This window comes from Pan troglodytes, chromosome 3 (assembly GCF_028858775.2).
Source record: "Pan troglodytes isolate AG18354 chromosome 3, NHGRI_mPanTro3-v2.0_pri, whole genome shotgun sequence".
NCBI classification, from domain to species: Eukaryota; Metazoa; Chordata; class Mammalia; order Primates; family Hominidae; genus Pan; species Pan troglodytes.
Genome location: NC_072401.2, coordinates 50,933,047 through 50,946,146, shown reverse-complemented (window position 1 = coordinate 50,946,146; position 13,100 = coordinate 50,933,047). Strand labels below are relative to the sequence as shown.

The 13,100-nt window shown below is 38.0% G+C and overlaps 1 protein-coding gene and 1 long non-coding RNA gene across 3 annotated transcripts in view; one reads left to right on the top strand and one right to left on the bottom strand.

Annotated features, from left to right (window-relative positions):
* Positions 1–13,100, top strand: part of LOC107974268 (uncharacterized) — a 353,723-nt gene that overhangs the window by 218,650 nt on the left and 121,973 nt on the right. The window contains exon 3 of the long non-coding RNA XR_010156300.1: positions 7,602–7,698. This is a non-coding gene — a long non-coding RNA (uncharacterized LOC107974268). The remainder of the gene's footprint in view (positions 1–7,601; positions 7,699–13,100) is intronic.
* Positions 1–13,100, bottom strand: part of NAA11 (N-alpha-acetyltransferase 11, NatA catalytic subunit) — a 264,061-nt gene that overhangs the window by 129,073 nt on the left and 121,888 nt on the right. The gene's annotated exons all lie outside the window — the stretch shown is intronic.

Sequence of the window (13,100 nt, the reverse complement as noted above, 5' to 3'; positions counted from 1 at the left end):
TTTTATCAGGGGCTGGGAGGATGTAAAAAGAGCGTTAAAATAAAAACATAAAGACAAACTTCTGGCCGGGCGCGGTGGCTCACGCCTGTAATCCCAGCACTTTGGGAGGCCGAGGCGGGTGGATCACGAGGTCGGGAGATCGAGACCATCCTGGCTAACGCGGTGAAACCCCATCTCTACTAAAAATACAAAAAATTAGCCCGGCCTGGTGGCGGGCACCTGTGGTCCCAGCTACTCCAGAGGCTGAGGCAGGAGAATGGCGTGAAGCTGGGGGGCGGAGCTTGCAGTGAGCCGAGATCTCGCCACTGCACTCCAGCCTGGGCGACAGAGCGAGACTCCGCCTCAAAAAAAAAAAAAAAAAAGACAAACTTCTGTTTAAAAAACATAGTCATAACTTAATGGTGACAAAATTTTACACTTCGGAGATATAAATGTGATGAAAACTTACTATTGTTCCTATGATTCATCTCTTGACACGTTTTATTTTACATAGTAGATTGAGAAATATTTAGTCAGCAAATGAATAAATGATTTGCTGTTGAATTTCAGAAGAGAGTCTTCAGACTCTCAGTAGCAGTGGAAGCTTGGGGTGGGCCTGAGCTCACCCAAGACAAAATGAATGAAGGGTGAAGAAGAAAATGCCAAGTCAGACCCTGCCCTGGGGATCACCAACAGTGAGAAGAGGAAATATAAGAAACTTGTGAAGGGCCGAGCTCAGTGGCTCACGCCTGTAATCCCAGCACTTTGGGAGGCCGAGCCGGGCGTGGTGGCAGGTGCCTGTAGTCCCAGCTACTCGGGAGGCTGAGGCAGGAGAACCGCGTGAACCCGGGAGGCAGAGCTTGCAGTGAGCTGAGATCACACCACTTCACTCCAGCCTGGGCAATAGAGCGAGACTCCATCTCAAAACAAACAAACAAACAAACAAAAAAACTTACGAAGGAGGCAGAGATATTTCAAGGAGACAAGAGGAGAACTGAGATAGGTGACCTGAGAAACAGTGAACTAGAGAGATTTGAGAAGAAAGGATGCAGTATGTAGCAGAAATCAAGCTAACGGATCCAAAGGGTCTAATGGATTGCTTAGAGGGAAATATTGGAAAGAACAATGTTGGGGTGTTTCTAAAAGGGATGGCTAGATGGCAACATTTTGAGGAAGCAATAGGAAGTGAGGAAAAAAGACAATTTAAAAAGCTATTCTTTCCAAAAGACTGGCTGGAACGTAAGGAGAAAGGACAGACATTAACAGTAGGCAGAAGTGGCATTCGGAGTGGGAATAGTAGACATGACTGGTGGCCTTTTCGTGTTTCCTGAGCTCTCACCATGTCCCTGCAGGTAATTCTGAGACCTACACTGTGTTCTGTCTGCCAGAGTCCCCAAGAAGGTATAGCTGCAGGTGCACACTGTATCCTCTTACTTGATTAGAAACTTGATTAGTAACACCCCTTTGTTGACTTCCTCCATTTCCTGTGTCACATTGCCATCCCCTATCTGAATACTTGTACCTGACTTCTTGTCTAAGGGTTTGTTTCTAAGGATCCCAGACGGAGACAGAATTTGTTGACAGGCAGGAGTTAATGGAAAGGGCAAGTCTGAAGACATAGAAAAGAGAAGAAATAATTGATAGAGCAAAGACTTCATGAATTGAGAGAGCAAGGTGGTGAGCTAGGAGTCTTGATGAGCATGGTGGAGATAGCTATAACTGAGACCAGAAAAGTGTGGAAGGCTTGCAGAGAGCTATAAAAAGTCTCAAGTCAACTGGATGCTATTATTGACATTGGGTAGCAAAACAAAAACAAAAAACCACCCACACAAACAAAAACAACAGCAGAAACAAAAAACCCGCACAAAGCTAAATTATCATGTGTAAAGCACTTCAAACATCATTTGTCTTGTTGATACTGATATTTTACAATTTCGGGAAAAATCCACTTCAAATGTAATAGAAACTTGAAAGTTATTCTGTGCACTGCAAAACTAAAGGACAAAATTGAATTCGTTTGAAGAAAAAAAAGGTTCTTAATCTTCTTGGATTTTTTCACAGAGATGAGATTTTGAAAAAGTATTTTAAAATAAACTTAATTTTCTGTGGCCTCATACGTAAAATCATTTTTTAAAAAGTTTGTATATGAAGAGCCTTTCAAATACAAGAATAAAATATTGATAACGAATGGAGTATGGCAATTTAAAACATTTACCACATTTTGCTTCCTTGTCTCTCACTTTTTTTTTTTTTTAAAAAGCACAGATTAAACTGTTAACAACTTAGCAATTAAAGCCTGATGGCAGGAATCTGTGTAAAGTGATCCCTTCATTCACCCAACATTTGCTGATAATCATCCTGTGCCAGTTGCTGTGCCAGACGTTAAAGATAAATGAAAGACCCATTTATCCCCCTGGAGGAGCTGACACTTTATTTTTTATTTTATTTTTTAATTTTTTAAGTTATTATTTTAGGTTTGAGGGTACATGTGAAGATTTGTTACATTGGTAAACTTGTGTTACAGGGTTTTTTTGATACAGATTATTTCCTCACCCAGGTATTAAGCCCAGTACTCAATAGTTATCTTTTATGCTCCTCTCCCTCCTCCCACCCTCCACTCTCAAGTAGACCTCAGTGTCTGTTGTTTCTTTCTTAATGTTCATAATTTCTTATTATTTAGCTTCCACTTGTAAGTGAGAACATGCGGTATTTGGTTTTCTGTTCCTGCATTGTTTTGCTAAAGATAATAGTCTCCAGCTCCATCTATATTCCTGCAAAATACATGATCTCATTCTTTGTTATGGCTGCATAGTATTCCATGGTGTATATGTACCATATTTTTAAAATCCAATCTGTCATTGATGGGCATTTAAGTTGATTCCATGTCTTTGCTACTGTGAATAGTGCTGCAATGAACGTTCACGTGCATGTGTCTTGATGGCAGAATGATTTATATTCCTCTGGGTATATACCCAGCAATGGGATTGCTGGGTTGAATGGTAGTTCTGTTTTTAGCTCAGTGAGGAATTGCCACACTGTTTTCCACAATGGCTGAACTAATTTACACTCCCACCAACAGTGGGTAAGTGTTCCCTTTTCTCTGCAACCTCATCAGCATCTGCTATTTTTTTTTTTTTTTTACTTTTTAGTAATAGCCATTCTGACTGGTGTGAGATGGTATCTCATTGTGGTTTTGATTTGCATTTTTCTAATGATCAGTGATATTGAGCTTTTTATTGCATAGGCTTGTTGGCTGCATGTATGTATTCTTTGAGAAGTGTCTGTTCATGTCCTTTGCCCACTTTGTAATGGAGTTGTTTGTTTTTCTCTTGTACATTTGTTTAAGTTCCTTTTAGATGCTGGATATTAGACCTTTCTCAGATACGTATTTTGCAAATATTTTCTCCCATTCTGTAGGTTGTCTGTTTACTCTGTTGATAGTTTCTTTTGCTGTACAGAGGTTCTTAAGTTCAGTTAGATCCCACTTGTCAATTTTTGCTTTTGTTGTCATTGCTTTTGCAGTCTTTGTTATGAAATCTTTGCCTGTTCCTATTTTCAGGATGGTAATGCCTAGGTTGTCTTCCAGGATTTTTATAGTTTTGGGTTTTACATTTAAGTCTTTAATCCATCTTGAGTTAATTATTGTATACGGTGTAAGAGGGGGGTCCAACTTCAATCTTCTGCATATGGCTAGCCAGTTATCCCAGCACCATTTATTGAATAGAGAGTCTTTACCCTCTTTCTTGTTTTTGTCAGCTTTGTTGAAGATTAGATGATCGTAGATGTGTGGTATTATTTCTGAACTTTCTATTCTGTTTCATTGGTCTATGTGCCTGTTTTTGTGCTATGCTATGCTGTTTTGGTTACTGTAGCCCTGTAATATAGTTTGGAGTTGGGTAATGTGATGCCTCCAGCTTCGTTCTTTTTGCTTAGGATTGCCTTGGCTATTCAGGCTCTTTTTTGGTTCCATATGAATTTCAAAATAGTTTTTTCTAGCTCTGGGAAGAATGTCATTGATAATTTTTTTTTTGTACTTTAGGTTTTAGGGTACATGTGCACAATGTGCAGGTTTGTTACATATGTATACATGTGCCATGTTGGTGTGCTGCACCCATTAACTCATCATTTAACATTAGGTATATCTCCTAATGCTATCCCTCCCCCCTCCCCCCACCCCACAACAGGCCCTGGTGTGTGATGTTCCCCTTCCTGTGTCCATGTGTTCTCATTGTTCAATTCCCACCTATGAGTGAGAACATGCGGTGTTTGGCTTTTTGTCCTTGTGATAGTTTGCTGAGAATGATGGTTTCCAGCTTCATCCATGTCCCTACAAAGGACATGAACTCATCCTTTTTATGGCTGCATAGTATTCCATGGTGTATATGTGCCACATTTTCTTAATTCAGTCTATCATTGTTGGGCATTTAGGTTGGTTCCAAGTCTTTGCTGTTGTGAATAGTGCCACAATAAACATACGTGTGCATGTGTCTTTATAGCAGCATGATTTATAATCCTTTGGGTATATACCCAGTAATGGGATGGCTGGGTCAAATGGTATTTCTAGTTCTAGATCCCTGAGGAATCGCCACACTGACTTCCACAATGGTTGAACTAGTTTACAGTCCCACCAACAGTGTAAAAGTGTTCCTATTTCTCCACATCCTCTCCAGCACCTGTTGTTTCCTGACTTTTTAATGATCGCCTTTCTAACTGGTGTGAGATGATATCTCATTGTGGTTTTGATTTGCATTTCTCTGATGGCCAGTGATGATGAGCATTTTTTCATGTGTCTTTTGGCTGCATAAATGTCTTCTTTTGAGAAGTGTCTGTTCATATCCTTTGCCCACTTTTTGATGGGGTTGTTTTTTTCTTGTAAATTTGTTTGAGTTCATTGTAGATTCTGGATATTAGCCCTTTGTCAGATAAGTAGATTGCAAAAATTTTCTCCCACTCTGTAGGTTGCCTGTTCACTCTGATGGTAGTTTCTTTTGCTGTGCAGAAGCTCTTTAGTTTAATGAGATCCCTTTTGTCAATTTTGGCTTTTGTTGCCATTGCTTTTGGTGTCTTTGACATGAAGTCCTTGCCCATGCCTATGTCCTGAATGGTATTGCCTAGGTTTTCTTCTAGGGTTTTTATGGTTTTAGGTCTAACATGTAAGTCTTTAATCCATCTTGAATTAATTTTTGTGTAAGGTGTAAGGAAGGGATCCAGTTTCAGCTTTCTACATATGGCTAGCCAGTTTTCCCAGCACCATTTATTAAATAGGGAATCGTTTCCCCATTTCTGGTTTTTGTCAGGTTTGTCAAAGATCAGATAGTTGTAGATATGCAGCATTATTTCTGAGGGCTCTGTTCTGTTCCATTGGTCTATATCTCTGTTTTGGTACCAGTACCATGCTGTTTTGGTTACTGTAGCCTTGTGGTATAGTTTGAAGTCAGGTAGCGTGATGCCTCCAGCTTTGTTCTTTTGGCTTAGGATTGACTTGGCAATGCAGGCTCTTTTTTGGTTGCATATGAACTTTAAAATAGGTTTTTCCAATTCTGTGAAGAAAGTCCTTGGTAGCTTGATGGGGATGGCATTGAATCTATAAATTACCTTGTGCAGTATGGCCATTTTCACGATATTGATTCTTCCTACCCATGAACATGGAATGTTCTTCCATTTGTTTCTATCCTCTTTTATTTCATTGAGCAGTGGTTTGTAGTTCTCCTTGAAGAGGTCCTTCACATCCCTTGTAAGTTGGATTCCTAGGTATTTTATTCTCTTTGAAGCAACTGTGAATGGGCCTTCACTCATGATTTGGCTCTCTGTCTGTTATTGGTGTATAAGAATGCTTGTGATTTTTGCACATTGATTTTGTATCCTGAGACTTTGCTGAAGTTGCCTATCAGCTTAAGGAGATTTTGGGCTGAGGCGACGGGGTTTTCTAGATATACAATCATGTCATCTGCAAACAGGGACAATTTGACTTCCTCTTTTCCTAATTGAATACCTGTCGTTGGTAATTTAATAGGAATAGTATTGAATCTATAAATTGCTTTGGGCAGTATAGCCATTTTAATGATATTGATTATTCCTTTGCATGAGCATGGGATGTTTTTCCATTTGTGTTTTCTTTGATTTCTCAGCGCACTGACACTTTAATAAAAGAAACATACATGTAGTGAAATAAGTACAACATAGTGTGTTGAATAAAAGTTAAGAAAGGCTTTCTGAATGATGTGATGTTGAAGGTGAAGTGTAGGTCTTTAAGGATAATGGGAGGTGTAACAGTGTGACTCTGGGTGCTTAGGGCAAGTGTCCGGAGGTGAGAAGTTGGGCATAGGAAGTGGAGAGGCAAAAGAGTAAAGAGAAATGAGATTAGAAAGGAACTAAAAGGCCTGATTTTGAAAAGCCTTATCTGGCACATGTATCAACTAAGATTATATTCTGGCATAAGTAACAGAAAATACTCTAGGGGCTTAAGCAGGTAAGGAGTTTTTCTTTCTCACATACCTGTCAATCCAGGAGGTTTTATTTAATAAACACTTTTCATAATGCCTGGTTTCTAAGCATAGGCTTGTTGCAGATATTGACTTATCTAACACTTATTACAACCCTTTGAAGTGTGTATTACTTTTATCCCTATTTTACGATGAAAAAAACTAAGACATATAGTAGTTAAGTAACTTGCTCAGTGTCACACAAATACTGGAGGTAGGTTTGAGTCCAGATGGTTTGTCTCAAGAATGCTCTGAGGAACTCCATGGACTCCACTCTGCTGTCCTGTGGGAGAGGCTCAAATCTTCAAGAGAGCAGAAAAAAGGATGAGACAGAAAGAAAAGTGTCCTATCTAATCTAAATACTTCTTCAGTAGATAAAAGTGAGAGATTCAATTAAAATCACACATTCCCATCATTCAAGATATCTATGTTTTTGGTGAGAGATGAAATAATGTTAATGGGCAATTAGCTACCCCAGAGTTTGGACTGTAACTACTAAAACAAAGAGAATAAACAGGAGCCTACAGAATTGGAATCTTGAGAACAACTTGTCAATAAGAAGTTGATAAATACAGCAAATGCTCACTTAGCATGGGGCTGAGTGTAATTTTGGGTTGGAAGTGTATTTAATTCTCTAAACTCTACGTGGGTGAACTTACTCAGTTTGTATAATTCTATTTTTAAAATATAGTTTTAAAATATGTTTTTATTCTAAATAAATATTTTTTTACATTTGAAGACCACTGGTGAGCTGATACACAAATATTCTTTACTGTTTTTTCCTTTGGCTTTTAAAATCTTTAAGAAAATCTAATCTGTGGTATCCGGTAAGCTAGTTTAATGCAACACTATTAGCTAAAATGTTAAATAAAATAAAGCAGCTAAAAAAACTGCCCTCTCTCATTATTCTTGCATTATCTTTGTAAGAGACACAAAACCTATTGATATGGTTTGGCTGTGTCCCCACCCAAATCTCATCTTGAATTGTAGTCCCCATAATTCCCATTTGTCCTGGGAGGGACCAGTGGGAGGTAATTGAATCATGGGGGTGGTTACACCCATGCTGCTGTTCTCGTGATGGTGAGTGAGTTCCTATGAGATCTGATGGTTTTATAAGGGGCTTTTCACCCTTTTACTCAGAACTGCTTCTTGCTGCCGCCATATGAAGAAGGACGTGTTTGCTTCCCCTTCCTCCATGATTGTAAGTTTCCTGAGACCTCGCCAGCCATGCTGAACTGTGAGTCAATTAAACCTCTTTCCTTTATAAATTACCCGGTCTCGAGTATGTCTTTATTAGCAGTGTGAGAATGGACTAATACACCTGCCATGCCTGTTCCTTACTTACTAAAAAAATTTACTCCCCTTTCTCCATAGAATGCATGCAATTTGACCTTATGCTACACTTCCAGTCTCTACTCCTGCCTCTTTATGCTCTGTCCACATGTGATTTCTCACTATTCTCTACATGGCTTGTGCCCCTATAAGGTTTGTGCCCTTCATTTCCTGTGCCCTCTACCTCTGGTTCCCATGCTCAGAATATCAGTGTCCTTACTGCAGGGGTGTATAAGCTCAGATCTCACCTCCTCCATGAAGCCCCTATAGACACCCAGAGAGGATTAATAATGACCCTCCTCCATGTTTCCATAACACTGCTAGGCTTTCTCCTGAATTTTTGTTTTTAGGCTAATGAATTAGGCTTTAATCTCTTTTAACTCTAAGGTATAATTAGATGTACTATATTCACAGAATCAAGGGAATTTGAGTTGGAAAGGGCCCTAGAGATCAGCTAGAACCACCTCCTCATTTCACCAGAAATAATTGAAATTTTAGGGGATTTGTCCAATTTACTATTTTTGGCTAGTTGTAGGACTCAAACTAGAACTGCTTCCTGGATCTGTGCTTTTTCATTAGAATATGTTGTAGCCATGTGGTAGACAGAAAAATCTGCTCCCCTCCCCTCTTCAGATGTCCATATTCTATTCCATGGAACTTGTGAATATGTTAGGTTACATGGCAAAGAGAGATTAAGGTTGTAGATGATATTAAAGTGGCTAATTAGCTAAATTTAAAATAGGGAGATTTTCCTGGGTTATCTGGGTGGGTCCTATGTAATCACAAGAGTCCTTTAAATGTTGAAGGGAGAAACAGAAGAGTGTCAGAGCAATATGCTATGGAAAAGTTTGGCTGCCATCACTGGCTTTGAAGATAGAAGGGGCCATGAACCAGGGAATGTGGGCCTCTTTTGGAAGATGAAAAAGACAAAAAAAAAAAAAAAAAGAAAGAAAGAAAGAAAGAAAGAAAGAAAAAGGATTCTGTCCCAGAGCCTCCAAAAGGTATATAGTCCTGCTAGCATTTTGATTCTAGTCCAGTGAGACACAGATTTCTGACCTCCACAACCATAAGATAATAAATTTATATTGTTTTAAGCTACTGAATTTGTGGTAATTTGTTACCATAACAAGAAATGCATGTACTTAAGTCCAAACAAGGTTAAATTGATAACTCAAAGCTTACTAAAGAGGAATTTGATTACTGAGGTTTTTTTTTTAAGGCATATTTTATTTCCACAAACTTTGAGATTTACTCTGAATGTTTTGGGTTCTATTTATTCATTCATCCAATGAATCTCTACTGAATGTGTGACGTTTGCTGTAGTAGACATTATGGTAGGTTTAATTTTATGCCTCAGTGTTTTCAGTCTTCCCTGCATCTATCTTCTTACCATGGACTCATTATGGATGAAGGGTACTTTCTTATGCTTTGACTTTGGACTTGGCCATGTGACTTGTTTTGGCCAATTATATGTGGGCAGAAGTGAGTGTGTCAGTTTTGAGCCAAGCTTAAGAGCCATGCTATTGCTTTAGAGAAGCTTCTCCTTGTCATCTGCTCCCTAGCCTGGATAACACATGGAACACTTGAAACAGAATATCTAGCTGAGCCCCAGACCTGTGAGTAAAGCACACTTACTGCTCTATGCTAGTAGTGTTACTGAGTTTGTTATATGACCTTATTATGACAGTTCTTGACTGGTACTGTCATGTAAGCACATGATCTAAACACACCTGAATAGAAGCATAGGCAGTATCATAGAGGTATTTCAAGTATAAAGGAGAGTTGTGTCAAAGCACCTGACTCTTGCTGGGAGAATCAAGGAAGTCTTCAGAGATGAAATGACATTTGAGCTGAATCATAAAGGATGAATATGATTTCTTTAGGTCAATAAAGGGTGTGGGTGAGTAGATAGGAAAGGTTATGCGAGGTAAGTAAAATAACTTTAAGCAGATTTAAAGGTAATTTAGTTTCAGCTGAAGGAGCTGGTAAATATGCCCTTACTTTATTTGGAGTTTGCTTTTTTTGATACTTTTTCTATTGAATGTGAAAAGTAATATTTCCCAAGTAGTTTGTTAAACAGATCTCATGTCTGCTTTCTGAGGTGATAATTACAAGATTATGTCAAAACCTGTTTAAGAGAGTGAGAGTTTGGAAGAAGCAAGAAATAAAGAGGGACTCATTTTAAGAGGTCTCTCATGGTCCAGGTAGATTCTATGCCTCCTTCGTGGGCAGAATCAATTTCCTGTCTCTCTTCTTATATATAACAGGATGGTAGCAAAATCACGCATCTTTTTCTGAGATGATTTTTAATGCAAAATTGTACTTTCCATCTGAATCGTTCTTGGCTCACTTGGACTGTCAAGTGGTCTTAATTAAGCATGGGAATCAATAACTAAGAAGAATTAAGAGATTGTTGGGAACATCATGACTATCATTTGTAAACTATATCATGAGTGGTGCTTATGAGACCAAAGCCATTGTTTTATTTCCTCAGTGTTTTGGTGTTTTCTGAGGTCTGGGGTATCCTCCTGTACCCTAACCCTAGTTGGCATTTTCCACATGCACACTTTCAGCAACAAGGGAAAGAGGAGACAGTGTAGAATCCTTTCCTTCTAGAGAGAACAGCGACATTTTCCAAATGATCATGGGTCAATAGTATCTTTGTCTAAAAAGATTGATATATGTCATGATTTCAACAGTTTTTGAATTTGTTCAACAAGAGCGGTCTTGGGAATACTTAAGAGCATGTGCACATTGAGATGTGTGTTAACACCTCTCACTATCATATCTGAAATTTCCAATTTTAATTCTTGTGTAATATATTCTTGTTACTTAAAAAATTTCATATTCACATACCCAAATTCTATGCAACCTGCAGGAAAACATGCATACTCTTTCTCTATGGCAAATGGCATGCAATTCTGGCATGAGCAGGGTTAGAAATGTTAATGAAGAGGGATCTGCAAGTGTAACTAATATGATCTCATATTTAAACAATTCACAAATCAATACCATGGTTGGATTTAGATACCAGATGTCAAACCACATAGTAATGCAGATACAGTTGCTTGCCTCCCTGTAGCTGGTCGCCAGAAAGAAACAGATGGTTAAAAAGATATGTAGCCGAGGCAAGGCATGGAAATAGGAAACCACAGAGCAGAAATTCTGCCATTTAAGTAACAATAATTTTCTAGTCTGAAAAACCTGGCTGTTTTATACCTCCACTTATACACTTAAGCAGTTTAAATGTGAAACATAGCAAAAATAGTCCAAGCAAGGCTGGCAACTTGCAAATTTTGCAATGCATAATTGCATCTCAAAAATCTCGGAGGCAGACGCACAGCAGTAAAAAGTAAACACTTGTATGCAGTTGAACACAGTTATGTGGTGGTTATTACCTTAGCTCATTATGGCATCAGAAGGGACTCTGTGAACTTGTGCTCTAACTAGCAGGTCAGGCAAAATGCAAATAAGTACCAAATTTGAAAGCGAGTGACAAAAAACAGATACAATTTAGACTGGGAGTCTATAATTTGGCTTTTAAAAATAATCCTCAGCAAGAATTATCCTCATTACAATAATGGCTTGTTTATTCTGCACAACTTGTTTGCAATTACAGACCCTCTTTCAAAGCTGATTTCAACAAGAAATAAGAGCATACAAAAAAGGGAGAGCTTTGTGGCTGGTCAGTTGTTATAATTAGAGTTGATGCATATATGTGTCATAAAACCATTTACGCCTTTTCTCCAAATCTTTTAATTTCAGATTTCTGTCACTAAAATCTAAAGTCTGAAATAGTCTATTATTCTAAAGAAATCATTATAATTGAATTTCTAATGAGGGTGTCTATGGAGCTTTGTTCATGGTATTCCTATTACAGAACTGGAGTCCTCTGCATCTATTATGGTCAGGTGACCATGAAATGATGAGCTACAGCTGTTACAGGGCATGTCTCTGCTGGTGCTTAATTCATAGCAAATACACATTTTATTGCTAATGTGCTTCCTCATTCATTTCTTCAAATATTTATTCAAATATTTATGGGGTACCTACAACGAGAAGGCATAGATCATGGTTAAGGATGCCAGACAGCTTGGGCTGGAATCTTGGCCCAGACATTTACTAGTTGTGTGACCTGGGACCTCTGTGCCTCAGTTCCTCCCTTTTTAAAATGAAGACAATTATAACTCCCTTATAGGATTGTTATGAAGATTAAATAAATTAATATACCTAAAAAACTCAGAAGAATACTTGACACATAGTAATGTGCTGCCTGTTGTTATTTGCTGGGCCTTGGGGGCAGAGTAGTGAACAAGACGGGGTTGATTTCTACCTTCATAGAATTTTTGTTCTGGGAAAGAGGGAAGAAGGCATTCAGCAATGAATCATCCATTTAATTATTAAATTACGTTGGAATTAAGAGCAATAGGGAAGGATAAAACTGCGAAGGTATTGTATAAAATGGGAACTTGACCTGTTCTGAGTAGGTTTCTGCCTTCCTGAAAGAAGTGATATTTGAGATCTGAAGGATGGGTAGGAGTTACTTAGAAGAGATATTAGGGAAGTTGCTTTCCCTACAGAAGCCATAGGAGAGATGAAAGGTTTAACGTGGGAAATTCAATTAGAGACCCTGTGGCTGGAAATGACTCAGTCAAACAATTATAAAAATAGTTTAATTATAAATTGAGTTTTCCTGTCATTGATTCTTGTTCTTCCAGTGAGACCCTACCATGCTTTGCAAGCCTTTCACTCATGCAACTCACAGTGAAATCCTGGGCTTTTCATTGATGTAGATGTTTCTGGGGTTTTTTCCTAGCTCATGACAAAATTGTTTTCCACTGCACTTTGTTGTATTCAGAGAAGTCAAATAAAAGTCCCAATTGAAAAATACATGAAAATAGATGTGTAATAAGCCATATATATTATACATATATGTATTTTTATGTATGTATATACAATTTTATGTTAATAAAATTGTAAGTTGCTTTTATACCATATATAGTATTTTATATTGTGTTTTTTTCTTTAGATTCTTCACAAATTTTTCCTTATGTTTCATGCTATTCTTTGAAAATAAGGTTTTAAGCTATTTTAAAATATAATGCATGGCTGTTTCTTAATTTATTTACCCATAGAACCTTTAGATTATTCCCAAATTTCCCATTATAAATCATGCTGTAAAAACATCTTTCTAAAACTCTTTGGGCAAATTTCCTTATACTAGATTCTCAGGAGTAGTATTACTATGTCAAGAACAATGAATTTCTGTTTAAGATTCTTTATACACATAGCAAAATTTCTCTACAG